Here is a 25,122-nt window from a genome sequence, read left to right as displayed (position 1 = left end):
AATTGGCTGGTTTTATTTGTTTGAATTGAGTTTGAGGATAGTTTGTGTGGGGTGATTTGAGGGGACTGTTCAATCTCCCTATTTCTGGTACTTTTATTCTCTGACTGTGGGTAGTTGATTTTGTAGTTAAACAGGGGTAATAAAAATCACTTTGAGTAATAAATGTCAGAAATGCAGTTTTGTAATTAATGCAGCATGCATTTGAGGTCTCTAGTTTTTAATTTGAGTGTGATTTTAGATGATGTGAGTCCTGTAATAGGATATTTTGTATGGTTATGGATGCAGTAGCCAAATAATTCAATTTGTTTGAGTAACAAGACACTACGTCCTGACCACTGGCAGTAACCTTTGTTGCACGTGTGATCTTCTTGGAAGCAGGCAGCTGACACATTCCAGTGTTTTTTTTCCAAGGGACAAAACAGGGGAAACTTGGTAAAAACTTGTTAAAATGAGGATGAGCAGTGACTGCAGTGTAAATATGGCCTCGCTATGCTTGTAGCAGACAAATGGGAAGTCAGAAGGATACAGACTTAACTGCTTTCATTTCAATTACCTTGAAAAAGAAGGAACGTGATCTTCATAATGTAAGAATAGCAGCAAAAGTAATTTTCGAGTTTCATTATTTTCACCTATTTTGGTACTTCAGCTGTATTCTTACGGGAGAGTTCTGGTTTGGCACGCTGCCATGTGCTGTTCTATTTTTATTGTTGCTTTAGGTGCCTTTTGGAAAACCGTGTGCCAAGCTGTTCCTTTAGCGGGCGGAACGGAGCTGGGCGCTGCGATGCGGGGCAGCCTGTGGTCAGGTTGGGGGACCCCGCTGGAGGGGTTGGTCCTGCCGTGCTCTGGGTGCCTCAGAAGTAGCGTTTTTGCAGTCACACTCTGGGAACTTACGCTGCTCTCATTTGGAAGGACTGAAGTTGTCTTACGGTGCTGGCAAAATTAATTCCCTGCCTGTACCCTGCTGTAAGTTTGGGAAGTAGTCCTTGATGACGGAGGCTGGGGAAGCTACAAACCTGTTTTGGATCTGATTATGCTCTATGCTCCTTATTGGTAATAACTGTGGGAATAAGAGAGAAGTACCTTTCGGTGCCCATTCTCCTCTTCCCTTTGGTCACATTTTCTGTCTTTATTTTTCTTGGTACCCAGCCTCCAGCTTCACTTCTGTATCTGTGACAAGGCCCTGCCAATAAACCTGCCTTTCCTGGGTGACTCACCCGCTCACTGAAGTGTCCTCATGCCCCAATCAAACGATTTTCCAGTACTGTGTCTTCAGTTTTCATATTTAAGCAGCGATATTTTTATTAATTCTCATAAGTATTATTTCTAGAAACCTGCAGCTCATTGGAAACTATGGGTACCAGGAGGCAAGGCTGCCCCAGTAGCTTTGTCACCTCTGTAGTGCAGCTGGTTGTTGGTGGCCTAAGAAGTGGTTGGGCAGAAAAGGTGTAGCTGGCTTTTGCACAGTTGATTTGCCAGGCATGGTAATATTTTATTAAACACACGCTTCAGGGATGGAGCACGATTTGATTTTTTCTTACCTGTAACGTGCTGCTGGCTTACGTTCACCTCCACTACTGAGTGTTTTATTAATTGGGCTTCCATCCAGTGTCGATAAGCCGTATTTTATAAACCAATGTGTTTATGTCAGTATTTGTTTAATTTTCAAAACATTTATCAATTAAAATATGTTGCTGATGCAGCCACGTGCCTGTGTGGTATTACTGTGCTAGTAGAGAACAGAAGGAATTGTGCAAACTGGGAGACCTGTGGTTTGACACTTGAAAATAATCAGACAAATCAGCCTTGAGGCGCTTTGTTTCTCTTGCTGCATTGCTTTGCCTTTCTGGTTGTGTTGCTCAGTTCTGCTCACTGATGGGGTATTGTTATGGAAGTTAATAAGGTTCTCTTCTTCAAGGTTGCATGTTTGTGCCTCAAAGAGGGGCCATGGCAAACTGCACACGTCAGTACGATCCAAAAATGGCTAATGTGCAATCATGTAATTCCCTTCCCACGCAGTAGGTCAGGCATTAAGATTCATCGAGTAACAATAACAGTCTGTACAAAATGGAATTCTCAGGTTTTTTCCTCTGTTCCAAGGGGATATAAATGACAGTAAGCATACCTTGAATTCAAAACTGGTTAGGGAAGTTGTGTTTACAAAGTGGATTAATGGATTCTTGTGTAAACCTGCAAGTGGGCTTAGGCTTCCTCTGTCTCCAGTGAAGAGGAAAATGTGAACAGTTCTAGATTAAAGATTGCAGCCATGTTCTAAGCAGTTTGGAGCTCTAAGACATTTGTTGGTGTTTTTCAAGTGTGTTTTTTTCATTAAACGTAATTTGAGAGTGTATATTAAGGGATCCTAGGAGATGAGGTGGGGTTACCAGGTAAACAGAACTGTACTGAAGAAGATGGGGAAGTGGAGGAAGGTGTGTGTGCTTGCTGGAACCATTTGAAAAGCATGTTATGTGTCCAGCTGCATCACCTTCCTGTTGCTTCTGTAGTGAAGCATGCTGCCATTAGGCTGTTGGCTCCATCAGGCATAGATGATGGCTGTCATGTAAAGTCTGAGTCGTGGAGCGCGTTGTCCAGTTAGACATGGGAAGTATGGATGTTTGCCTTAAATGTAGGAAGGTTATTTTCTCAAATCCTTTGGGTGGATCTGTAGGAGCTCAAGCTGGCAATCCGTTGAAAATGAAGAGCTGTTCGTAATGCGTAGAGGGCAGTGATGGAGAGAGACTTGCTGGAACTGATATGATAGGCCCAAATTGGGCACTTATGTAACCAGGAGTTGTTTTGGAGCACATGTTCATGTTCACTGAGCTCTGTTGGCCTATTCCACCTGCAGATGGTGTTCATTGTGCCACCAGGCCATTGCAGTGCCTTGCTTCCACTGGTGGGATGGTCCTGATCCTGGAGTGGTCGCACATCTCTGTTCCTGTGGCTCTTTCTGCCTGATTGCACCCCTTAGGTGAACCTGCCTTGAGGAGCCGAGCTGCGGAGCAGGAGTGGTTTTCTGCATGGTGAATGCCTAAATCCCCGTGGAGCCCATGGGTGGAAGGGCACAGGGCTCCTGGCAGCAGGAAGGAGGTGCTGAGCAGCGCCGTCCCTTTGGGTCCCAGAGGTGCTGCATTGGCCGTCTGGGCAGGCAGTGGTGGGAATGCCTTCAGTTACTGCAGGGCTGGGCAAATAAAACTACTCCTGCTGTCATCTGCTTTCCTACCTGATCTTACTCTGAAAAACCGTTTGGGCTATGTGCCAGTTCCAAAAGTAATCCTATAATCTGTGCTGTGATCTCCCTTTTATCTTTTTCTGTCTGAAATGTTACACACTCTGTACTAGATCAGTTAGAGCTCTGCGAGGAAATTTGGGACTGCTGTTGATTTGCATTAATGTATGCAGGCAGGAAGATCACGTGCGTTTCTGTTTGGTTTCCGCCTGCACCCCACGGGATGCTGCCCAGGTGTTAGCTGGGGTGGGGTGCAGGAGATGAGGGAGAACTGGGATCGTGGTGACAGGAACGTCCTCTGCATGAGACTTCTTCTGGCCTCACCGCAGTTAATCAGGTGCTGTTGTCAGAACCCTGCTAGACCTCCTGCTTCAGTTGGATGCGTACCAGCCTGCTGTGGTTAGATCTCATTATGAGCCTTTGCACTTTGGAGTTTTCCGTGGTTTATGTAAGCTGTAGTGCCAGTTCTACACTTGAGGTCTGGTGTAGGTCCACGTTCTGTGAACAGGCTGATGTGGGCCACCCTACTCAATAAGTCCTGTTCCTCCCTCTTCGTCTCCTGCTCAACTTCTGGAAAGTAGACAAATTGATGCCTGAACGCACCTCCCTGCTCTTCTCTCTACCCCTTTTTGTTCAGAGCAATTTGTTTTTTTCCTGCTGCTGGAAGAAAGCTTAACCAAACACATTTTTTGTTTTTTTTTTCTTTTTTGAATAGGTGGAATTACCTGATTTTTCCTTCAGGTAGAGGATGGTGGTTTTCCTTACGTGTTCAGGAGAAGCTTTCCTGTTAACTGATCAGAAACTGTGGCATGTAATAGACTGCTTAATTCCTCACCACTTCGGAGTTTGCATCTGAGGAAACTGGTCTGCTTTAGGCAGAAGCTGTGATTTGCTGAAAATAAGCTTCTACGTGAATAATCAAAGTGACAGCTATGCTGTAGGCTGTATGTTTTGCGCTGCGGAGTTGCAGTCTGGTCAGAAATACTAGACAGCCAGAGAACCAGATGTACAAAATGTTTGGAGTTTTGTAGATCACTTTGGATTGTGGCGAGGACCGCAGAGGTTCAGGTTGTTGGTATCCTTCTGTACGAGCTGCCTTGGGAGAGGAGTTGCTTTTTGATGTCTAATTTTTGTAGAAGGATGCGAACGTGGCTGTTGGGCATTGGCTTCCCAGTCCTGTAGGTGCTTCTTGGAAAGGCTGTTGTGGATGTTGCTGTGATTGCCTGATCTGTATCAGGTTCTCTTTACTGCTGTAAAAATGTTTCTGTGGGACTTCCCTGCTTGGAGGCATGCCAAAGTGAGTGTGTGGGAAGACTTAATACTTGCTGCTTACATAGCATTTCGTATGTTCACAGTCGTCTGCAAATACTAACTAATCTTTATTTAACGTTCGAGCCCAATTTCTGTCACTACAAATCAGTAACAGCCGGTTATGACCCCTTCTTTTTTAATGTCAGGAGAATGAAATGCTGTAAGCAGCATACTTAAGACTAATCTTTGCCATCTTATTAATGTACCATTTTTGTCACCACTGTGCTGGCAGTGTGATGCAGGGAAAGTGACGGATGGAGTATGGTGTGACTCTTCAGGAGGGCTGTGTGTTGTAGGATGCTGCCTGCTGGAAAGAATGGCAGTTTGCTCATTTTCTGTGTGGAATTCCGGTCTTTTCTGTGCTAGTTTTTGTTTCTGCTGCATTAATGTCTATTTTTTTTTTTCACTTTGAGGAGCAGTAGCAAGTGATACTGTTATTGTGAGCACGCTTCTGAAGAGCCGTCATTCATTTGTCTTGAAACTTAGTTTTAAGTTGGAACTGATTTCAGTTACTGCCTGTGTTTGTGTACGTAAAAGTCACTGAAGTTCTCCCTGTCTACGTTATGGCATATAAATGGTAATTTTCAGTTAACTGGTGAATGAATACGGCTAACAGGACGAACTCATGGAGCAGGAGGTGGGTGAGTTTCAGTGCAGTTTTCACAGTGCCGAAACAATGGTAGCTGTGGACATTTTTACTAGGATCCTGAACTCTACTTTGAAAGCTAAGTGGCAATTTCTGCAGGAAATGGTGTAGATGTATGTTTTAGCTTGTGTTAACCAGACTGCTTTCCTGCTTGTTTTTCTTTTAAAGAAATTTTGAAATATTTCCTTCTCTAATGGAAGGTGGTAGATATGTGTCTGCATGGAAATTGGATGCATTTCCACCTTAAGCATCCTTCTGAATAGAGGCTTGAGCAGCTCTTACGGTTCAAGGTTTTGTCTTCTCCTCAGAGAGTCAGAGGAAAATTTAGGAGGGTCTGCACATAGTAAATTGCGTTGGAAACAGCATGGACTCAAAGGAGGAAATGCCGAGGTCAGTTTGCAGGTAGGTGGGTTCTGTGCTGCAGCAGCTCTCTGTTCTTGTGCCAGGACGGCCTGGTGTCCTGGGGTCAGGTGCAGCACACCTGGGAAAGCCAGGGGTTGGAGGGTTGTCAGCAGGAGGTGAGAAGAGGCCTGAGTTAATGCAGTAAAATCAGTCTGAAGGAGATGGATGGTCTCCAGCAGAGTTTGCAGTATTAAGAATGAATTGATATTATTCTCTAAGCAAGTTTGAATTGTAACTTGTAACATTAGGTTGACTGTAAGTGTCAGGGGAAAAGCCTATAGAAGCAGGCCCTTTGCTTTCCGTTGCTTTTCCTCTCTGGCCAAGCAGTTCATCAGGTTTAATTTCATTGCACGCAGATGTTATTGAACTTTGGTGCACGAGGATGGTGTCTGTAGTAAGACACAGCATATTCACAGCCTTGGAACTTCTGGTCTCTGGAAGTGTAAAATACATGGTACATAATGTACCTTCTTATGAAAAGTAGTGTTCTAGTGTGCTGTATGAAGACCACAATAAAAAAACAAAGCCTAAGTAGGCCATATACAGGCTTGGTGCTGTTTCATACAATATCAGAAGATGAGAGCTCTCAAAACAACTAATGTGTGTATTTCTGTTTAGTTATAATCCAACTGTCAGTCAAACCAGCTCAGGGATGAGTGCTGCCTAAAAATTTTCATTTTGTTTGTTTTCTGATAGCAACACCATTTTAGAAGATAACAGATCAATGAAGAAAATCATTAGAAACAGCACTAGTTATCGCTGCAGACTTGAAGTAGTGAAGTGCTCGGTGGTGAGTGCTGTCTGTAATTGAATAAAGCTGGTCCCGGCTTCATACTGTGCTATGGCAGGCACTAACCACGTCTGCTGTGCTGAAAAAACATAGTAGTAGCAGTAGTAATGGATCAGAGAACTGAAATGAGACCATTTGTAGCTGTACTTGGTGAAATGAGCTGAGCTTCTTTGTTCAACAGGGATGTCACATGTTTCTGTCACATCTCTGCTGCCTTTGCTGCCTTTTTTAGAGGGTTTAAGGAAAGGTGATCAGCTGTTGGCTTGTCAGCTTCAGGCACTACAAAACAAGCGAGTGAAGTTCTTGTTGCTGTGGGAAGAGCAGCACATTGGGGCCAGGCTTCTGTCTGGTAGTGGGCCCTGGTACCTCTGGATGCTGGTCCTTGGATGCTGGGCGGGCTGTGCATCGCAGTGCCACAGCCACGGAGAGAAGGTTGGTTTGGAGCCTCCAGTGGCAGTGCTTGAAGCAGTTGTGGTGCACCTGAACAACATGGATATCTCTTCTCCTTCGACATAATTTGACAGTCGATGACTCCTGCAGGAACGTCACGCCGCTGTGGCCTTGCACCAGCCGCACAACTCTTATCAAGCCCACTCAACTTACTGAACCACTGGAAAGCTAATTCATCCAACACATTAATAGATGGTTGCTCAACTGGCTCAGCGTAGGGTCTGGCAGTGCCCTTGGCCTGCAGACCTGACCAGAAGCAAGCAGGCAGCAGGACTGTTGCTTTCACCAGTAGCTGCCCATCCCTTTTATTAACAAACGGCTGTTGGTTTTGTTGGGTTATTGTTTGTAGCTTCATTTGTTGTTTAGCCAAAGAAACACAGTTTCTTCAAGTTGGTATAAAATATGCTTTCAGTTGATAACTGAAAGGAATGTTGATGGGGGGGGAAGTGGAAATCCGTAGTATTTGGGCACACTGATTCTGTAAATGGTTTTCTGAGGATGAATGACAACATGAAAAGGCATATAAAAGACAAAGGCTGTGAAAGAAGGAAGTAAATGGAACTAGTTGGCGTGCTTAAGTTTTACCAATCGTGTCTTGTACAGTGTAGATGTAACAAATTGTGTATTCCAGCTCATCTTTCAATAGTAAAATGAGTGTAAATCATCCCACCCTTGAGGAGAGTGCATTGATTCTCATCACTGCATTTTGAGGATTTGATGGTTCCTACACAAGTGACTTCACAGCTCAGAGTTGGACGCGTTGCGGGTCCGTCTGTGCATCACAGCTGGGCAGTGCGTCAGAAATCCGGGCTGTCTGCATCCTCAGACCAGTGTAATTCACCGTATTGTTGGCTCTGTTCTATGGTTCTCTGGAGACACTTATGTGGGAGTACATCACCCTCCGAATGAAGAGGAGAAGGGTTGTGCAGTTTATTCAGAGAACACAGAGGTGAAGGAATTATTCAGTTGAGTAGACTTCAAACAGCGTAACTGACATATTGCTGCAAAAATATTGCTGTTCTGGGCATAGTACAAAACCGTAGCTGTTGCAGTTGTTGTGCTCTCAAATAGTATAATGATACAGCAAATGAGAACAATTAATGTATCTTTATAGTCATGAAGAATAAGCAAAAAACATTTACCATCAGTATGCAAAAAATGTTTATTGAGAAGCATTTCACCAGTGTTGTACTGGACCCTCAAATGTTGAGAAAACAGTGCTAAGGAACGCCTTACTATGGAGAATATACGTGGGATGGGATTGAAAGGAGAAGAAAATAAGGAGTTTAGCTGAAGAGAAACATAAATGACCTGGAAACAGAATTGTCAGAAATGTTAATGTCAGATAAGAAGATATTTGTAAAGATACGGTGTATCAGGGAATGTGGAATTGAGCTGCAAAGAGTGTCTTTTGGGGAGGTGTAATAGAAAGTATGTGGTATTGTGATGGAAGTACTGCCTTGGGATGGTGGCATTGGATCGGGGTTAGGCAGATGCAGTTAGGCAGATGCAGGCATTTTGTTTTGTTGCATTCCACGCTGGTTTTAGTGGACAAGTAGCACATTTATTTACTCTTGGAGTTAGTTGCCTTCTCCTGCTAGATAGATTAGGCTTAGTTTTCTTTTTAAATCGCTGATGTGTTTAACTTTGTAACCTGTGGGTAATGTGATATTTGAAGTTCGGTTCTTCATGTGCTCTGTGCCTCCCTGTGCACCTGCCTCCTGCACCTCCCTGCTTGGTACTGGGAGAACACTGAATTCAACAGGAGCTTTGTAAAGGTTGGGCTTTGGTTGTCTTTAGTATTGGTTTAAGTATTGCTTCACTGAGTTAATTCTTTTATTCTTCACAAAACAATCCTGTTTTGGTGCCCATCCTTTGTGAAAAATGCCTGAAAGCACTCAGAATCCAACTGTCAACAGATCAAGAGAGCTACAGCTGTAGTTTGAAAGCTCCTACCCATTCTAGCTGTTGGACAGCTTAAGGCTAGAGCAGACTTGATGTGGAATCACATATGTCTGGTGAGCAGGACAGACCCTGCGTGGTGTCCCTGCAGACTCACACAGGTACATCCGCAAGCCTCAGTGTAAGCTGGGCCTGCTCCCATGGCCACGTGCCCTGCGGTGGCTTTGACCAAGTGCTGCCAGCTCCATGCTGGGTGGGCATCCTGCGCTCATCGAGCAGCTCCCTGCCTGTGGGCAGAGGCCGGGAGCTGGGGCAGCTGGCTGCAGTTTCTGCCTGTCCTGTAAGTTCGCTCTTCCTGTGCTTAGATTGTTTTTCTGATGTCTTATTCTAGAACGAGATGGTTATTTATTCAGTAATAAGGTTATTTATTATAATATGGTTATTTATTCTGCAAACGTTGTATCATTATTTGGAAGAGGCAGTGTTACTTTTGCCCTGAGCGTTGTTCCATCTGTATGGTGGCAACAGAGGTGAGTGGAGATGTTGGTGCTGCTTGCTTGCGCCGCTGCATGGGGTACAAAATGGAATTTGTAGGTTGTGCTTTTCTTGAAGGTGCTGATAAATGTGAATTATTACCTGATACTGAATTTCTTTTTGGTAGGAGCATGATGAAAACAGGCAAAAATATTACAGAAACTACTACTACTACAGCACTACTAATTTTTCTTCATAAAGGCCAAATTATCTGGCAGGTAAATGCTGTCTACCTCATTATGGCTGACAAGTGATATTCTGTTTGATAGTTGTTACCTTCCTGAACTACCCCATGCCCTTCCTGTTCATCTCCTCCCTTTCCCCTGTTCCTGCCCTCACATATTTAGATTTATGGATAGCATCTGTCTTATACCAATGTTAATTCTGCTGTCTTTAGGAATTCTCTGAGATGCATGGCAGTGCTGCCCTATCTAATAGTGTTTACAAGATCTTGCATTGATGGTTGATAGTTCTTCCTATGAAATGAACTGTCTTCAGTGTTTCAAGTGGAATTGGATAAGTGGCAGTGATGGCGACACGTTTTCTTCCATGTTTCCAATGGTTGTTTGATTAGAGTGCAGGTTTTTGGGCATTAGTGTAAGGGTCTTATTTATGGGAGGTGCATTGTTATCCCTCATCACAAGAGTGTGAGCTCCCCGTATCAACTTTGTCCTGACTCGAGGCTCATAAAGCTGTAGTTGGACCAAAACTTTGTTTTGCTCTTGTGTGTTGGTGGAGAGGAAAAAAGGCCCAGGGAAGGTCTTCACAGTACGGCAGTCAACTTCAAAGTATTTAGTAATTTCAGTTAGAATGGATGTTTTACTCCAGGCTTCCAAGAAGTGTTCTCTTACCATAATTCTGGTGGCAGTTGTTTTTTAATCCACGTTGCTTCTCACCTGGTGGTGAGGTGCTTCCCAGGAAAGGTGCTGAGAGCTGCTGGGGATGGGGGGCTCAGAGCTCCCAGCCTGCAACACAGTGTGGGTACAAGAACTTCAGCCCGGGAGTGTTGAAGGGAACGTGCTACAGCACTGCAGTTGTTCTTCAGAGTAGGCAGTGGCACATGGACAGCTTGGCTGTGCTGGATGGTCTGTGCAGTTGCTTACGTTTGACCAGCTCACCTTAAGTATTTCCATTCCTGCATTATGTATCCATAGCTGAAACTGCAGATGCTTAGCTGAAAAGAACTCATACCCTCTAGGAAGCCCTCTTGCCATCAGCACTTGTGGCATTTTGCTGTTAAGTACAGTAGTGTCCAGTCACGTCAGGGAGAAGAGTGTGGATTTGGATCGTTCATGTTTTTGTACATGGTCAAACCATGTGAAGTTCGAGCCTCCAGAAAAAAAATTTTCAAAGGGTTGCACAGTGTTCTTAGCAACAGGAGCTTAAACTTAAAAATTCCTTTTTCTTGTCTTGTACTATTGATTGAGAACACCGTGGTGTTCTCAGGGAACTGTACAAAGCTTGTCTTGTCTGGAGGGTAAATGGGAGGTTAATTGCCTATTTTCAAGAGTAAGTTAATGAAAATGTTGTCTTTTAAAATGAATAGTGGCTAAATATTTGCAAATATTTCTGATAGATATTTTTTGAGTATAGGCCTTCTGCAGGCAAATTTCTCTGCATGTCATCTTGCTTGTAGCTGTAGAACCATGAGCAGCATTTGTTGCTAACCACCGATACATCAGCTGATGAGTTATTGCCTGGGTTTGTCCCCTGACTGCCCCTACGCCGTGTCTTGTAAGATTTAGAGTTCATTGGAGGAGAACTGTGGAAGCCTCCCTGAAGCACGAAACAATGGCCGTGGGTTAAAGGGAGATGGAGCAAATGTAAAAAAGTCCAGCTCGTGCCTTTCCCTGATCAGTCAGGGATCGTAAAGGACGCAGGGAGCCTGTGCTGCTGTGCTGTGTTAGAGCTGCAGCGTGGAGTGCTGGATGTGTACTGATACTCAGAGGTTTTGAGAGCTCAGCTTGTTCAGAGGCATCGACCTGCTGCTTTCTCCCCACAGCTGAGTACAGGTAGCACTGGGGCTGACATAGCAGCAGAAGTTCTGTCTTCTGTAATGTGCCTGGGTAAGAAGACGGAGGTGAACGTTTTCTGTTTCAGCTCTGCAGTTTTCTTTGGGGTTTGGTTTGTGGGTGGCTGTTCTTCATTCTGTTCTGAAGCAGTTTTATTGATGAATAGGTAACTTGCATCCAACACGAGACTTTTTTTTTTCATGTGTAAAAGTTTGTGAAAGATTTGTTTTAAATGAGTAGAAATTATTATTAAAAAATATTTTCAGTCTTTCTTAGTGATGTTTTTCATGAATGACTTTATTAAAAATGCTCAAGTACCGAAATTTGCTGGGTAAGAGCAGAGATTTGCTAAATGTGGGATAACAAATGTTTTTCACCTTAAGTTCTCCTTGCTCTTTTTCAGAGTGCCCCTGTGCCCCTCTCCCATGGTGGCTGCAGGATTGCACTGGCGCTTGTTTCACTCTTGTGGCATTAAGGGCAAATATGAATGCAAGTCATGTGGTCTCTCACCTTTTTCCCCTTCCTTAGAAGGGCAGGATGCTTGTTACCTACCTGTGCGTAGCTGCTGTGTGTTACTGATGCTGCTTTAATCAAGCACAAGCGGTTTCCAGAGAACATCTTGAAGGCATATTGTTTCCTTGGGGATTTATTGCATTTGCAGCATCGCACCTCTGTTCCTGCTGCTTACAGAATATGATTATCAGCCATTAGTACTGAATACTTAAACGTGGCCACTGCTTTCCTTCTCATCTGTGATTTCCCTGCTGCTCGTTGTGAAGGATGCCTCCCCAGCTTTGTGCAGTTTTGTTCACCTTTCATGCTCTTTGCTGATTCCTGTACTTGCAGTTCCAATATGAATTCTTTCCAATTCTGCTGATAGAAACATTGGTAGGGTTGGTTGCTTGTTTACAAGGTGTTCTTCCTACAAAAAGCTTCATTTTTCCCAAGTAAGTTAAAAGTTCCTTCTTCTTTTGCTAGTGATCAGTCAATGTCTTTGAGAGGAATTTATGTGTTTAGGGGATTACATTGTCAATTTCTCCCTCTGCCCCATTTGATCTTCAGTTGTGTGCTCTAGAAAATGGAAAAACCTCATCCAGAGTTTTGGACTTCTACCTTTGTGTTGCTTAGATTAGAACTGCTAATAAGTAATAAATTATCTTGTGCATGACAGGCAGCGTCACTTATGAACACATAAATTGCTGTTTCAAATCCAGTAGTTTAAATTCTTTGGTACTTAGAATCATCCTTGTGCATTTTCCTGCTGTCCTGCAGGTGGATATTTTAAACCATTGGTGCTTGTGTAAGATGAGATTGTGATTTCAGAGTGCAGATGCTTTAATAACCACGTGTAGTCTGTTAGCTGGATCTGAGCGTTGGACATCACTCACAAAACTTAGGTTTGTTCTTTTCATTTCAGCATAGCTAATCATCCTAGTGCCTGGGTCTTGATGCCTTAATAGGTGAAGCCTTGGCCGTGGCACTTTGTTTTCTCTCCGTTGATGAATGCTAGCCTCCATTTGGTGTGGAAAAGGGGAACCCCCCAATGGCATTGCTTCCTGCTGGCTCTCAAGAGGTAGAACTATTTTGACACAACACTTTCTTGGAGAGTTCTTGAAGTGGAAAATGTTTGCTCCAAGGAATCACCCCATGTGTAAAGTGAATGATAAATACTTTCTTAGGGTCATGGGAGAAAGTGAAAATCTGCCTCTGAAAGTAATGCTGAGCAGTTGTCCTTATTTTTTTCTTTTTTTTTTTTTCTTCCCCTCTGCAAAATTCATCTGCCTTCCATACAAATGGGGAGGAGTTGATTCCTGGGGAAAGTCAGGTGAAGATATGCTGACATCATTAATAATCAGAGGGAAAGCAACTTAAATTTTCTCCCTAAAGCATTCTTTTAGACTATACTGAGTTGTGCTGTAATGCGCAAGTAAATGTGGAAATAACATAAAGAATAATTCTGCTTTCACTGCTGTAGACTGCTGCTTGTAGTCTGTAATCATCATGCACTTAATACATCATTATATGGTCCAGTAGAGAATGGCATAGCATAATTTTGCTTGTGAATAAGTGATCAGTATTTGGATACATTGGAGAGTGACCTGGTGCTGTTCTCTTAGGCGAGAAGTGGTCAGGTGTCCTTCCTGAGCCTGCTGTTGTTGTAGACTGCATGGAATGCCAGAGCTAGTGTATTAAGCACATCTCGGGCTGTAAGGTTGCTTTATGAACAACACTTCTGATGAAGTACTTTCTGTTTCTTTGTGTCACTACTACAAAGGTGGCAAAGGCTGTTGTAGGGCTGGTGTCTGGCAGTGTTTGCTGCATGCTCATTGAGCACTGAGGTTTGATACCTGCTTTTTGGCACTTCCTGTGCTTTGTTATTCTGATTAATGAATGTGGATCTTAATTAGAATTGATTCCCTGGGAGACATGGGCAGAGTCCGGTCAATCAAAAGGTATCTTTGCTTCTTCAACCTTTTTTAGTTTCTCAGATGGTGGTTGCACTTCATACTGGTGCATTCTGCTGTTAAGGCTGTGGTGGTTTTGCCATTCTTGTACATTACACATCCTCCAGTTGCTCTAGCTCAGTCCTTAGACCGTTGCTTAACACGTAGGCTCAGTTCAGGAGCAGTAAGTGAATTACTGCCTGTTCCACAGCTGTGCTTCAGCTCCTGAGCAGTGCAGAGCAGTGCCTTGCTGCCCGCTCTTACCTCTGGTCCTTGCTGCAGCTGCAGCTCACCGAAGAGGAATTCACTGGTTTGTAGCTTGCTGAGCTCACCTGCGAGTGGAGCTTGTATACCTTTCTGCTTTTATTCTGCCTTGTTTACACACGAGGCTGTTTATTATACAATGTCCTGCGGTTCTAGAGCAGTTTTAATGCTTAGCGTATAAAGTCCTAAGTTAATTCACATAGTAATAAAATTTATGTTCTGTAATTAGTTTTTTTGGCAGGCATCTGTTTCACAGTAATGAATTGGTAGCAGTTCCTAAAATGTCTGTTGACTGTCTAGAGGATTGTAGGAGAGCTGGCATTCTTAAAATGTTTCTTAGAACTGAAAGAAGTGGGCTGCTTTATTTTAATTCATCTTTTCTCAGAAGGAAAATCCCAGACTTTTCAACTGAACTGAAAATGAGTTGTTTGGTAGATTATTAGTATTTTTTTTTCTTTCACGGCTGAATTTAAAGGGTAATAGCTCTCTCTCATTGTTGAGTCCATCTTTAAATAAAGAATATTCTAAAGATGCAGGTAGTGGTTACAGTTCCTTAAAATGTACTCCCCACCCTCCCCCTCTTCCCCCCACCCAAAAAAAGCAGCAGTGGCACAGTGTTATCTATTATCCATTTTTCTGTTCAACTCTTAACAGCAGTTAAAAAACCATGGCTCTGCTCGCAGGTTCATTTTAGGTTGCTTGCAAGACGAAATTCATAGCATTTAATGATGTAGGATTTTCATACCCTAGGGCAAGATTATAGTAAGTGGAGGTCAAACTGAACAACCGCCAGACCTAATTTACACTCAGATAAAAATGTTCTTGTCTAACAATTAGATTGAATGCTATTACCTCTTTCCCTGACTCTTGCTAGAATTTGGTGTATATTGTTTAAAGACCAAGGCAGTCTGATGCCAAGGAAATATGCTCTGATGGAATATTAGTTTGTGAAATTGCACGGGATCAGCTATCCATGTTAATGGCCCCCTAGTGTGCTTGTGCTGGAGGGGCTGGAGATTTAATCCAGATAGGATGCTCTCTTAACATACAAACTCTTCTTAATGTACCATGCTGGAAGAAGTCTGGAGAAGAGACGGCCTTTTAAATGTATATATTTGAGTCTTCCCAGACAGATCTGAATCGTTTGTTTCAGTAGAATTCAGTAGAATAGTTCCTTCCTCAGATCAATTGATGGGCTCATAAGCGGTGTTTTGCCTGCTCTGTAACAGGTCCGGACCAATCTCTTAAGAGGTTTCCCATACAGGTTAGCTGAGGAATGACACCTCATGGGTTACTGTGATTCCATTTGGTGTTGTATTTGAGTAACAGAAGTAAGGGAAAGGTGATAAATATATCAGTCAAAACATTCATGTTTTGATAACTAAATATTGTGTAGGTTTTTTTGGTCAGCTCATGTTAACTTTCTGTGATCTGTACATGTAGAAGATTCATTTAACTTCTGTAAAACTTCAAGAGCAAACCTATCTAGAAGATACACTCGTAATCCTGGTTAGTATTACTGCAGCAAGAAATTCTGTGCTGCTGCCTTACTGTAAGAGCAACTCTCAGCAGTAAGTGGCTTTTTGAGTAAGCAGAACACAGAGGTGGCAGTTTGCATTGCTGGTGTCGGAGATCAGTGCAACAACTTACAGCTCATCCAGCGTTCACATGAAATCAGCGTCTGGAGCTTTGGGAAAAACTGTGGCTTTGTGATGCTTGAGTGTGTGTGTGTGTGTGTGTGAAGGTACCTGGTCACTGACCTTACTTCAGTTACTGTGCTTTAGTCTTCCTTTTCCCCACCATGAATAGCTCTAGCTCCTTGGTAACAAGCTATATGTAATTGATTTTTTTGTGTTTTTAAGTAGACCTTGGTTTCAGTAGCTGTAAAATTGGTATAAGCAGCAAATAATTTTGAAGAATGGTGAGGTTAAAACCATTTATTTGCATTAAGTGTTACGGTTTGGTTCTAGAATCTGAGTGGTGATCAGGAGCTCTTGGTGGGAATAGGCTGCTAACAACATCTGTTAGCCATAAGTCAGAGCGGGGCTGCTGAGTTCAGCACAGGAGTAACAAATAGTCGTGTAATTGATGGCTGGCTAATTAAGTTGCACAAACGCTGCTCTTGAATAACAACATGGGGAAATTCAGCTAGATTAATTTTGTGTTTCAGAAATTTAAACATGTGGTTTAGAGAAAGTGGATTGGCTCTTATTTAAGTATTTCATAATTTCAGTGATGAACAAGACTAAAAAGGAGTAGAAAGATGAAAATCATCTAAAAGAATTTTTTCCCATTCGAAGTCATCTCTCTTCTTCACAAATGTTTGAAGTACTTGGAATTATTATTTACCGAGAGAAGTTAAGGAAACTAAAGCAGGGCTGAGAAAGCCCTGTGCACTCAATAGAATGCTGGTCTTCAGCAGCTGAGCTGAAGTGAGGAGGTGGGGAGATGTCCTTGGGGCAGAGCACAGGAATGCAGGGCAGGAAGGCAGGTAGTTGGGAGACTGCAAAGATTGTTGGGGAAGATGAGGTGGGAGATGCAGCATTCACACTCCAACAAATTCTTCTGACAATCATTAGAAATAATTTCAGACTGGTAGATCAAATGCAGTCATCAGCTGGATGCCACAAGACGTGAAACATCTCTGATATTAAATGAGGATAGGCTGCAGTGGGCAGCAGCAGCATCTTTTGGTGCGAGGGCTGGGCGGGCAGCTCCAAGTTCTCCTGCTGGCTCCAGGCACGCAGCTGGCAGTTTTGCAGCCTCTTTGCAGGGCGCCACGCGTGCGGCACAGTGGGATTTGTCAGCTCTTCGGTTCTCTGTGTTTGAGTTCGGGACGTTTGCCTCAGTTGTCACCAGAGATGGTCTGTCGTTAATAGATGTTAGCTTCAGTTGCCACTAGAGATGATCTGTCATTAATAGATGCGACTGCAAACCAGAGCATATGAAATGTGAAAACTTGTTCTCTTTTTTCAGTGGTATGATATTTGGCCTAGTTGGCTAATTTTCCCCAAGGCAGTGAAAATGGTAAAAACGACAGTTCACATTCTTTGCTTACACCTGAACCTGCATTTTTGTTTCAGCTGTAAGACAGGACAGCCCAAAGCCCTGAGCAGCCAGCTTTCGGACTTCTCTCACCAGTGAGGTGGGTGCTGGGATGCGATGGGTTCCTGCTGGTCCCCAAACACCTCTGTGTGTCACAGCATCCTGCCTGGTGCCCCTTGTACCCAGCACAGGTGGCTTGTTGGAGCCATGTTGTGTGCTGCTCCTTGCTTCTTTGCTTTTTAGAGGTTGAAAGCAGGAGTAAGAGTGAGCATGCCCTGCCTCATCTCATCTCAGTAGCTCCTACTGCACTGCTGAGCTAGTGAGTGCAACAGTTATGACTTTAAACGTGTATTCTGTGTATTCAACATTGCTCAAGCAAAATAGATAGAGAAAACAGAACATGATACTTCCATGGTGCAACCAGTAATTTTTTAACAAAATCTAAATCTAGCTGTAGGCTAAAGCTCCCTTCCAAAGGAGGAGGGAGCTACTAGCTAGGTTTATTTACGTCATGAATTTGTAAGGACACAGCTTTTTGGTACTTTTTTTTTCCTTTTTACGTTAAATGAAGAAACCAAAGGTTGGTTTTGGTTGATTTAACAAGCTGTACGTTTTTGTATTTTAGATCTGCATGGAGTGGATGCTCCTGTATCCCTTAGGTGCCTAATGCATTGCATTTGAGAGACTGATGAGAAGATAATTTCAGGACAAGGCTCTCTGACCTTTGCTTCAGAATATTTTATACACATCAGGAGTTTCTCATTATTTGTCAGCTTGCTTATTAAAATGAATTTAGTCTGTAAGAAATTATTTGGCTACTTCATGTTAGCTCTTATAATACAGGCATGGTATGTCGTAGCTCTCACACTTAGTGTAGTTTGTTACCTGCCACAAATAAGCAATTACGGAGTTGGAACAACTTACTGATTTGAATAATGCCAGTATTTTTGTGATGTTTTTAGGATGTATCCAGGTGGGCAAGCAGACATCCTCTGGATGTTCAGTGGGTTTCAGTAGCTAACTCTAGGTCTCTGTAAAAGAGATTCCAGCATCAGTTGTCTCTCTCAAAGTTCTTGTAAGAGCGTTCTGTTATAGGCTAAATAAAGGAAAAAGAAGAGAAGATGCTCTTTAGACTTGGTGATGTGTGTTTTTCACCCATTAATGGATTATTATCGTTCCACATTGTTGGGTATGTTCAGTTCTCTAAATTGTGTGGGGGAAAGTCATGCGTATCACAACTGCTGTTTCATATAAAATTAGTATTCAGTGCTGAAAATCTCCGAACAAACCCATTGGGATTTTAGCCCAAATGTTATGAAGTAGAACAGGAACAAAATGTTGAGTATTAAAATCTTGATGTTGTGACTGAGGCTGTATGGAGCGCAGATGTTCTGAGGCTGGCAGAACTGCAGGGAGAAGTTTGTAGTGAAAGTAACAAGATTTTTACCTTTATCTCTTCCGTTTTAGGGGCAGAAAGAACTTTTGCATACTTGAGTGGTTGCTCGAATTTTTATTTTATAAGGATGATTATTTAGATTGATCCTTGGAAGAGCCATAATCCACTTAGGGAAAGGCTTAGCTTGTAGCTGTTGTGCTGCCTGGTCTGGATGTGGAAACATATTTATTCCTTCTTTCATAAATGCTCCTTTTTCCTTTCTAATGGGATAGGTTTAATTGTACTATTTAGTTGTCTTCTGCACGAGCTGGCTTGTCATCTGAGTTGGGATGGTTCACCTTGGTGGTGATGGAACGGTGGTTTTTGGAATTTCACTGTAAGCAGACTTTAGCATTACAGCAGCAAGGCTGCTGGTGCCCACAGTGATCCAGCAGAGCTTCCTGGGGACAACCCCCCAACCAGTCCTGGCCATGGGTCAGGGTGAGCCGTGGGAGAGCAGAATGGTGCGCAGGGAAAGGCAGCGCACTGATGGCTCAATGAGCATAAGGAAAACTGGGGTTTGTCTTCAGTCTGTGCTTGCTTCTTTAGCTTACACATCGAGGATACCTACATGGTTCTCCCATTCGTTTTCAAAAGTTAGGATCTGGAGTGTAAGTATGGGGAGGAACACTTGATATTGCCACTGTCTGTGCTGGTGAAAGCTGCCCCTAAGCGTCCAAATCTTCAGAATGTATCCTAGAAGAAAATGTGAGGAAGTCAAAGTGCACATACAGATGTGCACTGAGTTGGACTTGGTGGGTGTGTTGCTTCTAGAGAAGGCAGAGACCAGTGAAGGGACAGGGTCTGCTGCAGGTGGGCCTTGGCTGCGATAAGGAGATCTGGATTTGTTTGAGTAGTTTGTGGATTAGTTCATCTGTAGTCTCAAAAGTATCAGTTGGTCCCGTGCTGAGGGTTCTTTTTATTTTTCTTCAGACTCAGACAGTTGCAGTTTGTCTTCTGCTTACTCTTTGGTGCTTGTTTCTGTGCTGGACTTGGTCTCTTTAGTTGTCATCTGGAAGCAGTTGAGCTGTTTTTATGTAGTGTTGAGGCTTTGCTAATAAACTGGTGGATCTGAGCTGACGAAGCACAGAACCAACCTGTGCTTTGCTTCTCTCCTGCTGCACAAGACTCAGGGTGGGGAAATGTGGGCTGTCCACGTGCTGGAGAAGCTGGCTCTAGGAGCTGTGGTGGAAAGATTTTACTTTGCACTTCTCAGTAGCTTTATTTTGGAGGCGTTTCTTGTGTTTGTAAAGCTGGCAGTGTCTCCAAGTAGCAGTGATGCTGCTGTGACATGTACATGTAGCCTCCCTCCTAGATCTTGCAGCTGAACACAGTTGTTGTTAGGCCCAAACTGCCTGCTGACCTGGGCTTTTCAAAGAAGAAAATCTCTGTGGCAGCAGGGAAAGCTGAACTTCCAACAAAGTGAGACAACTTGCAGGCTCACACCGGTCAGTGGGAGCACAAGAAAAAGCAGAGTTTGCTGGATGGAATGCCTTGTCTGCTGGAAACCCAACTGCGGCAGGGCGCTGCCATCTCACACCGTTGCTGGCTGTACATGGGAGCAGTGCGTGTTCCGTTCTTGTCTCCTGCTGCCTAGCTGGCTGTCACCTGCTCACTGCGGACAGTGCTTTAGCTCTAGCTTTGGCAAGAGCCAGTGTCTTCATGGGTGATGCATTTCTGAAGAGTCTGTTTGCAAAGGGGCAAAGGAGCATATGTTCTGTGTTCAGTTTGGAAACTGGGCATTAAGGTGGCTGCAAGGTGTGCTGGTTGTGTCATAAATTAGTGAGTGCTTCTGGTGCTACTTTTGGCTTGTCGAAATAGGCGTATGTGGCTTTTCTTCCTTTCTTTTTTTTTAAACTTCAGTTGTCATCTGACTTGGCGGATATTCCTCCTAAGAGCCTCATTTTCCACTCAGTTGGACTGCAACATCTGGAAGCCATCTCTCCTTTGGCAGGAGGGATGTGGCAGGCACAATGAGGTGTAGCTTCTCCTTTTGTTATCTTTCCTTTGCCTTATTAGGTACATCCAAACCAATTAAAACCCAGCTGGGAATTTCAGGTATGTTTTAGAGAAGCTCAGGGATGCTGTTGGGCAGAATAAGTAGAAAGTATTATTTCCTATAACGAGGGCAACTGTTGCATTTGTTGTACAGTTGATTCATTTTTCAGTATTCTGTAATGCCTGCATCATTTGTTTTAAACACTTCACTGGACAGTGTATATGAATAAATGCAGGCATAGGACCTTCATTTGGTTCAAACCCAAACTATATTTACACAACGGAATAGCATTTCACTTACTGTGTTGAGGGAATTGATATTATTAGTGGTACTTTTATGAAAAATCATGACTGTGAAGCACTGTAGCAAACTCATTTCCTTTTAGAAGAGATATTCCAAATATTCATAGAATCTTTAATTTTATAAAAGCAGCAGAAGCCTAAAAAGTATTTGTAAGAGTGAGGCACCACTCATGATGTGAGGAAAGTCAGCGTTGGCAGTTGTTGGCTGGGGCAGAGGTCCCCATGTGCTGGTCACTAAAGTAAGTAAGCCTTTAGAGGTTGAAGAGTCAAACACATCTTTTAACAGCCCCCTTCAATCTTTGAGCTCACTGAACTGTGGGAAAAAATGGCTTCTCTGTTGACCAGCTTGTGCTTTGTCTCTGGGGACCTGTGTTCTCCCACTGCTGGCTCTTTCCTGGCCGCTCTCTACCAGCAGCGAGCTGTGCTTTGCTCCTTGGGGCCGGTAAGAAGCAAACTGCTGTGCAATTGTAATGGCAGCTCAGGAGGAAAAAGGAGGAGGATGTGTGCTGGATGGGGTGGCTCTCCGAGGATGTGGGCCCTGGTGGTGCACAGGGCTCTGCTGTGGGGCTGCAGATAGGAGCCCAGCTGGGCTGCAGGACCGGCCCCAGGGTCAGGTGGGAAGGTCAGCAGCGGTGTCATGAGGGCTTGGGTTGGCCATTCTTTCTCTTAGTGCTTTCTTTGGTCCCAGCTCTGTGGGTCTGAGCCACCCTGGTGCTGGAGCTTGGTTCGATGGAGAGCGAACCGCACAAAGATGAAATAATAAGGGTTTTGCTTTCAGAATTCTGTTTGCAGCTGAAGAGAAAGTATTATAAAAGACAAAAGAAAAATGGCAGGTTGATGGCAGTAGGTTGTGAGGTTCTGTGTTGGGATGTTAGCTGTGCCCTGAGCTCTGTGCTGCAAGCCACTGCTGTGCAGCAGACCCAGTCTGTGCGGGGCAGCGCGGGCTGAGGCTGCTGCATCCTGTGTGCTTGTGAAGCACTTGCAGGGCTCACTTGTTGGGCAAATGGCACAAAAATAGCCACGCATCTAACGGTTTTAATTGCATTATTGTTCAGTTTAGTCTTGATTACGCTATCATAATATGATCAAACTGCTGATACAGTTAGAACTAAATCATGTTAAAGTGCGGTTGTTACAATATAGAGTGCTACTCAAAGTATGTTTTCTGTGTTTTACTCAAATGACCAAATTGCTTTACAGCTAGTTGGCTGTTGTTTGATTTTGGTAGAAATAATGCACACTTTCAGGCCTGTAGGAACGCCAAGTGGGTGCTCAAAGTCTTGCTTAAAAATCCCTTCTGTAGCCTTCTTACGAAGTTGAATGCAGATTATTTGTAATTAAAAAAAGGTGTAATTATTTGGAAACAAATGAGCCATATTTTATGAAAACAAATTCTGATTGCTCAGTAGGTGTTGGGGGGCACACTTTATTTAATACCAGCTTTCTTCTTGTGAAACAACTCAAAGAAATTATTGGGAATACATTTGGTCCTTGATGTAAATCTCATCTGGCTGACATTTTAACTGTTGCTGCTGCATAATTGGTTCTGAAGAATCATCACCTCTCCTTCATGGACAGATAAATAATTCAGGGACAAACTTCTTCAGGCAGCAAACTGTTCTTCAGTCAGCTGAGAGCATCCTCCAAAGTCCTCTAATTTTCTGAATTAAGGAAGCAAGGTCTCTGCTTTTTATATACGATTAACTGAATTTCAGTGAAAAATCAATGCACCTCTGAGCAGTCGTTCTGCATTTCCTCAATCTTTGTCCTGACCATGGAGCCGTGTCCAAACTTTGTGTCTCTTTGCTGTCCGGAAAGCTCTGCTGAGTTACTTTGTAAAGAAAAGAGAGAAAGAGAGGGAAACAAATGGAACAAAAAAGGTGTGTGTGTACGGGGAACCCCTCAGAGCAGCCCCCCTTACCCTACACCCAAATTGTTATACAGGCACGCTCATATTAGTGCAATTACACAAGAGTATAAAACCCAGGTTGTGGATCAGGTCTCAGGATTCGTTGCATTTTGTGTATCTGTCTGTGCTGTATGTATGCGTGCTCCCCTGACGAGGGCTGCTGGCTGGGTGGTGCTGGTGTTTCCTTGGCCTGCTGGTGGCAGGTGGCTCAGCACCGGCTGCTTGCTGTGTCAGCCTCTGCTGGGTCACAGCATTTCACCAACAGATTTGAGTTAACTGCACCTACTGTGTGTTTTGGGATAAGTACGTTTTTACATTTAGAACAGATTTCCAGTGGAGGCACATACTGGTTACGTAGCTCATGCTTGGCACTTCCTTCAAACAGTCAGATTTTTAAATAGAAACTGTTGCACGTTGAGCTAGCAAGGTATTAGTGGTCCTGCGCTCCTTTTGTCGATCCCCTGTTGTTTAGCTCACAGACATATCGTTAGCAAAACGCCAAAGGCTGCTGCAGTAAGGAGCTGCCTTGCTTCTACAAAGAAAGCGTATCTTGAAACTTTTCTGCTCCCAGAGCCTGCCTGTACAGCAGGAGCGAGGTGCACGTCTGCCATGGAATCAGCCGTGTGTGTGCATTAATTTCAGGAAAAGGGGGATCTTCCGGCGTCCTTCTGTAATTGAAATATACATCTGAAGGAAATGTGCTGCAGCATTATTGCTGTTTTGGCAATCTGTTATGAATTTTATTGCAGAGAAATAACTGGGTCAACCTCTGGCTGACCTGTCTCCTGGAGTTCCTTCAGTTAGCTTGAGGCTAGAGCTCCACCTTGTGATCTTTCAGCAGGATACATTTTCTTTTTATAGTTAATAATTTAATTATGATTTCACGAAGTTGAATGACTCCTGAAAGTTTCCGTAGTCTGAGAGGTTTCATCATCTGCTTAGGAAAATTAAAGTTGAGATCCTATGAACATACAGATATGCAAATATATATATATATGTATATATATATATGAAGAACTGCATTTTGTGATGCACTGGAGGTGGATTTAACTTAGTAAAAGAATGTGCTTTTCATTGCATGTCAGTAGGTTATGGGGGTTTCCAGGTTTGGGATGGGATCTGCATGAATGTCACCTTCCTGCTTTCAGCCTGCTCTAGGAAGAGCTTGGTATTTGAGAAACTCTGAAATGCTCTGCTTCTGTGGGCGGTTCTCATTTCTCACCAGTTTCCCAGCCCAGGGCTGTGCGTGGCCCATCAGAGCCGCCAGCAGGGCATGGCCAGTGGCACTGCTGGGAGCGGGGTGCTGGGGAACGGCCGGCGCAGTGTCAGAGAGTGCTGGTGAAACTGGGATGCGGCGAACTTCAGGGTCAGCACGCGGCTCTTCGTAGCATGTGGCCTTGTTGTGGCATTTCTCGTGTGGAACATCGTGGCAGCTGGATTTTGGGTTCAAAGCCAGTGGAAGTGTTCATGGGAAAAAATAGCGATTAGAGTAACACAGCAGACGGGCTCCTTTCAGGCAGCTTCCTTTAGGCCCTGCTGGTCGGGGTCACTGGACTGGCCTGGCTGCCTGGCACAGCTCTGGGACTTTCCTGGGGCCCTTACAGCTGTACTGGGCACTGTTGGGGCCTGGGCTTCCTACTGGAGTTCCCTTACAGTCTGTCTTACCTTGTGTATTCTTGCAAGGCACTCACCTAAGTACAGTTCTCCATTAAGACCAGCGCCACGTTGCACTCATGAAGGCCAAACTTTTTCTTCTTCCTTCAAGAGGAATTCTCTGAACGTTAACTCTTAGTCGTTAAACTGTTCAGCCCCTAGAGGAACGTGGTGTTTCTTACCTGTTCTTGTGTCCTGGCAGTGCCATTTTTCCTGTCTTGTTCTGTTGCTTGTCCTGAGATGAGCGATTGGGTATAAACCACAGGCAGCAGGTTTCATGGTTTGGTCTGACTTTGTTGACTTAGAAAATGCAGTTTGGTCATTTGCCCGGACTCTCACGTACTTTTGTTACTTTTTTTCTTTACAGTATTCCTCTGACTCTCAAAAAGCAGACTTACACAGATGATACAGTTGGAATAATTATAATCCTGAGCGTGGAGCGTTGCATCATGCATGCAAGGAGCAGATGACTGTGCTGACACCAGTGCTTGCCCCGCTGGTGGCTGCATGCTGGGTTCCCCCCTGCAGAACCAGCCCGTCTGGGTGATTTGGAATAGAATAGAATTCTTGGGATGTGTTCTGCCCCGTGTTAGTGGGGAGCTACAGCAGATGGTGCTGACTGACAAGCCCTCGGGAGATGGGCGGCAGCCATTCCCAGGCAGGTTGATGTCCTGGCTGGATGCAGTCCAGGCCCGGGGACAGAAGCGCGATGTGCTTTGTGCTGTAGGCAGGGGCCCTGGCAGCGGTGATACTGCCCTGCAGGAGCTGTGCTTTGAAAACGTTGATCTGTGTTCTGGC

The 25,122-nt window shown here is 43.9% G+C and overlaps 1 protein-coding gene across 5 annotated transcripts in view; it reads left to right on the top strand.

Annotated features, from left to right (window-relative positions):
- The window catches only part of STAG2 (stromal antigen 2), a 70,068-nt gene that overhangs the window by 6,643 nt on the left and 38,303 nt on the right, over nt 1-25,122 (top strand). The gene's annotated exons all lie outside the window — the stretch shown is intronic.

Source organism: Centrocercus urophasianus, unplaced genomic scaffold (assembly GCF_019232065.1).
Source record: "Centrocercus urophasianus isolate 14NV4802_14NV808 unplaced genomic scaffold, USGS_Curo_1.0 seq_24, whole genome shotgun sequence".
In the NCBI taxonomy this organism is placed as follows: Eukaryota; Metazoa; Chordata; class Aves; order Galliformes; family Phasianidae; genus Centrocercus; species Centrocercus urophasianus.
This window is presented reverse-complemented; position numbering and strand designations above follow the sequence as displayed.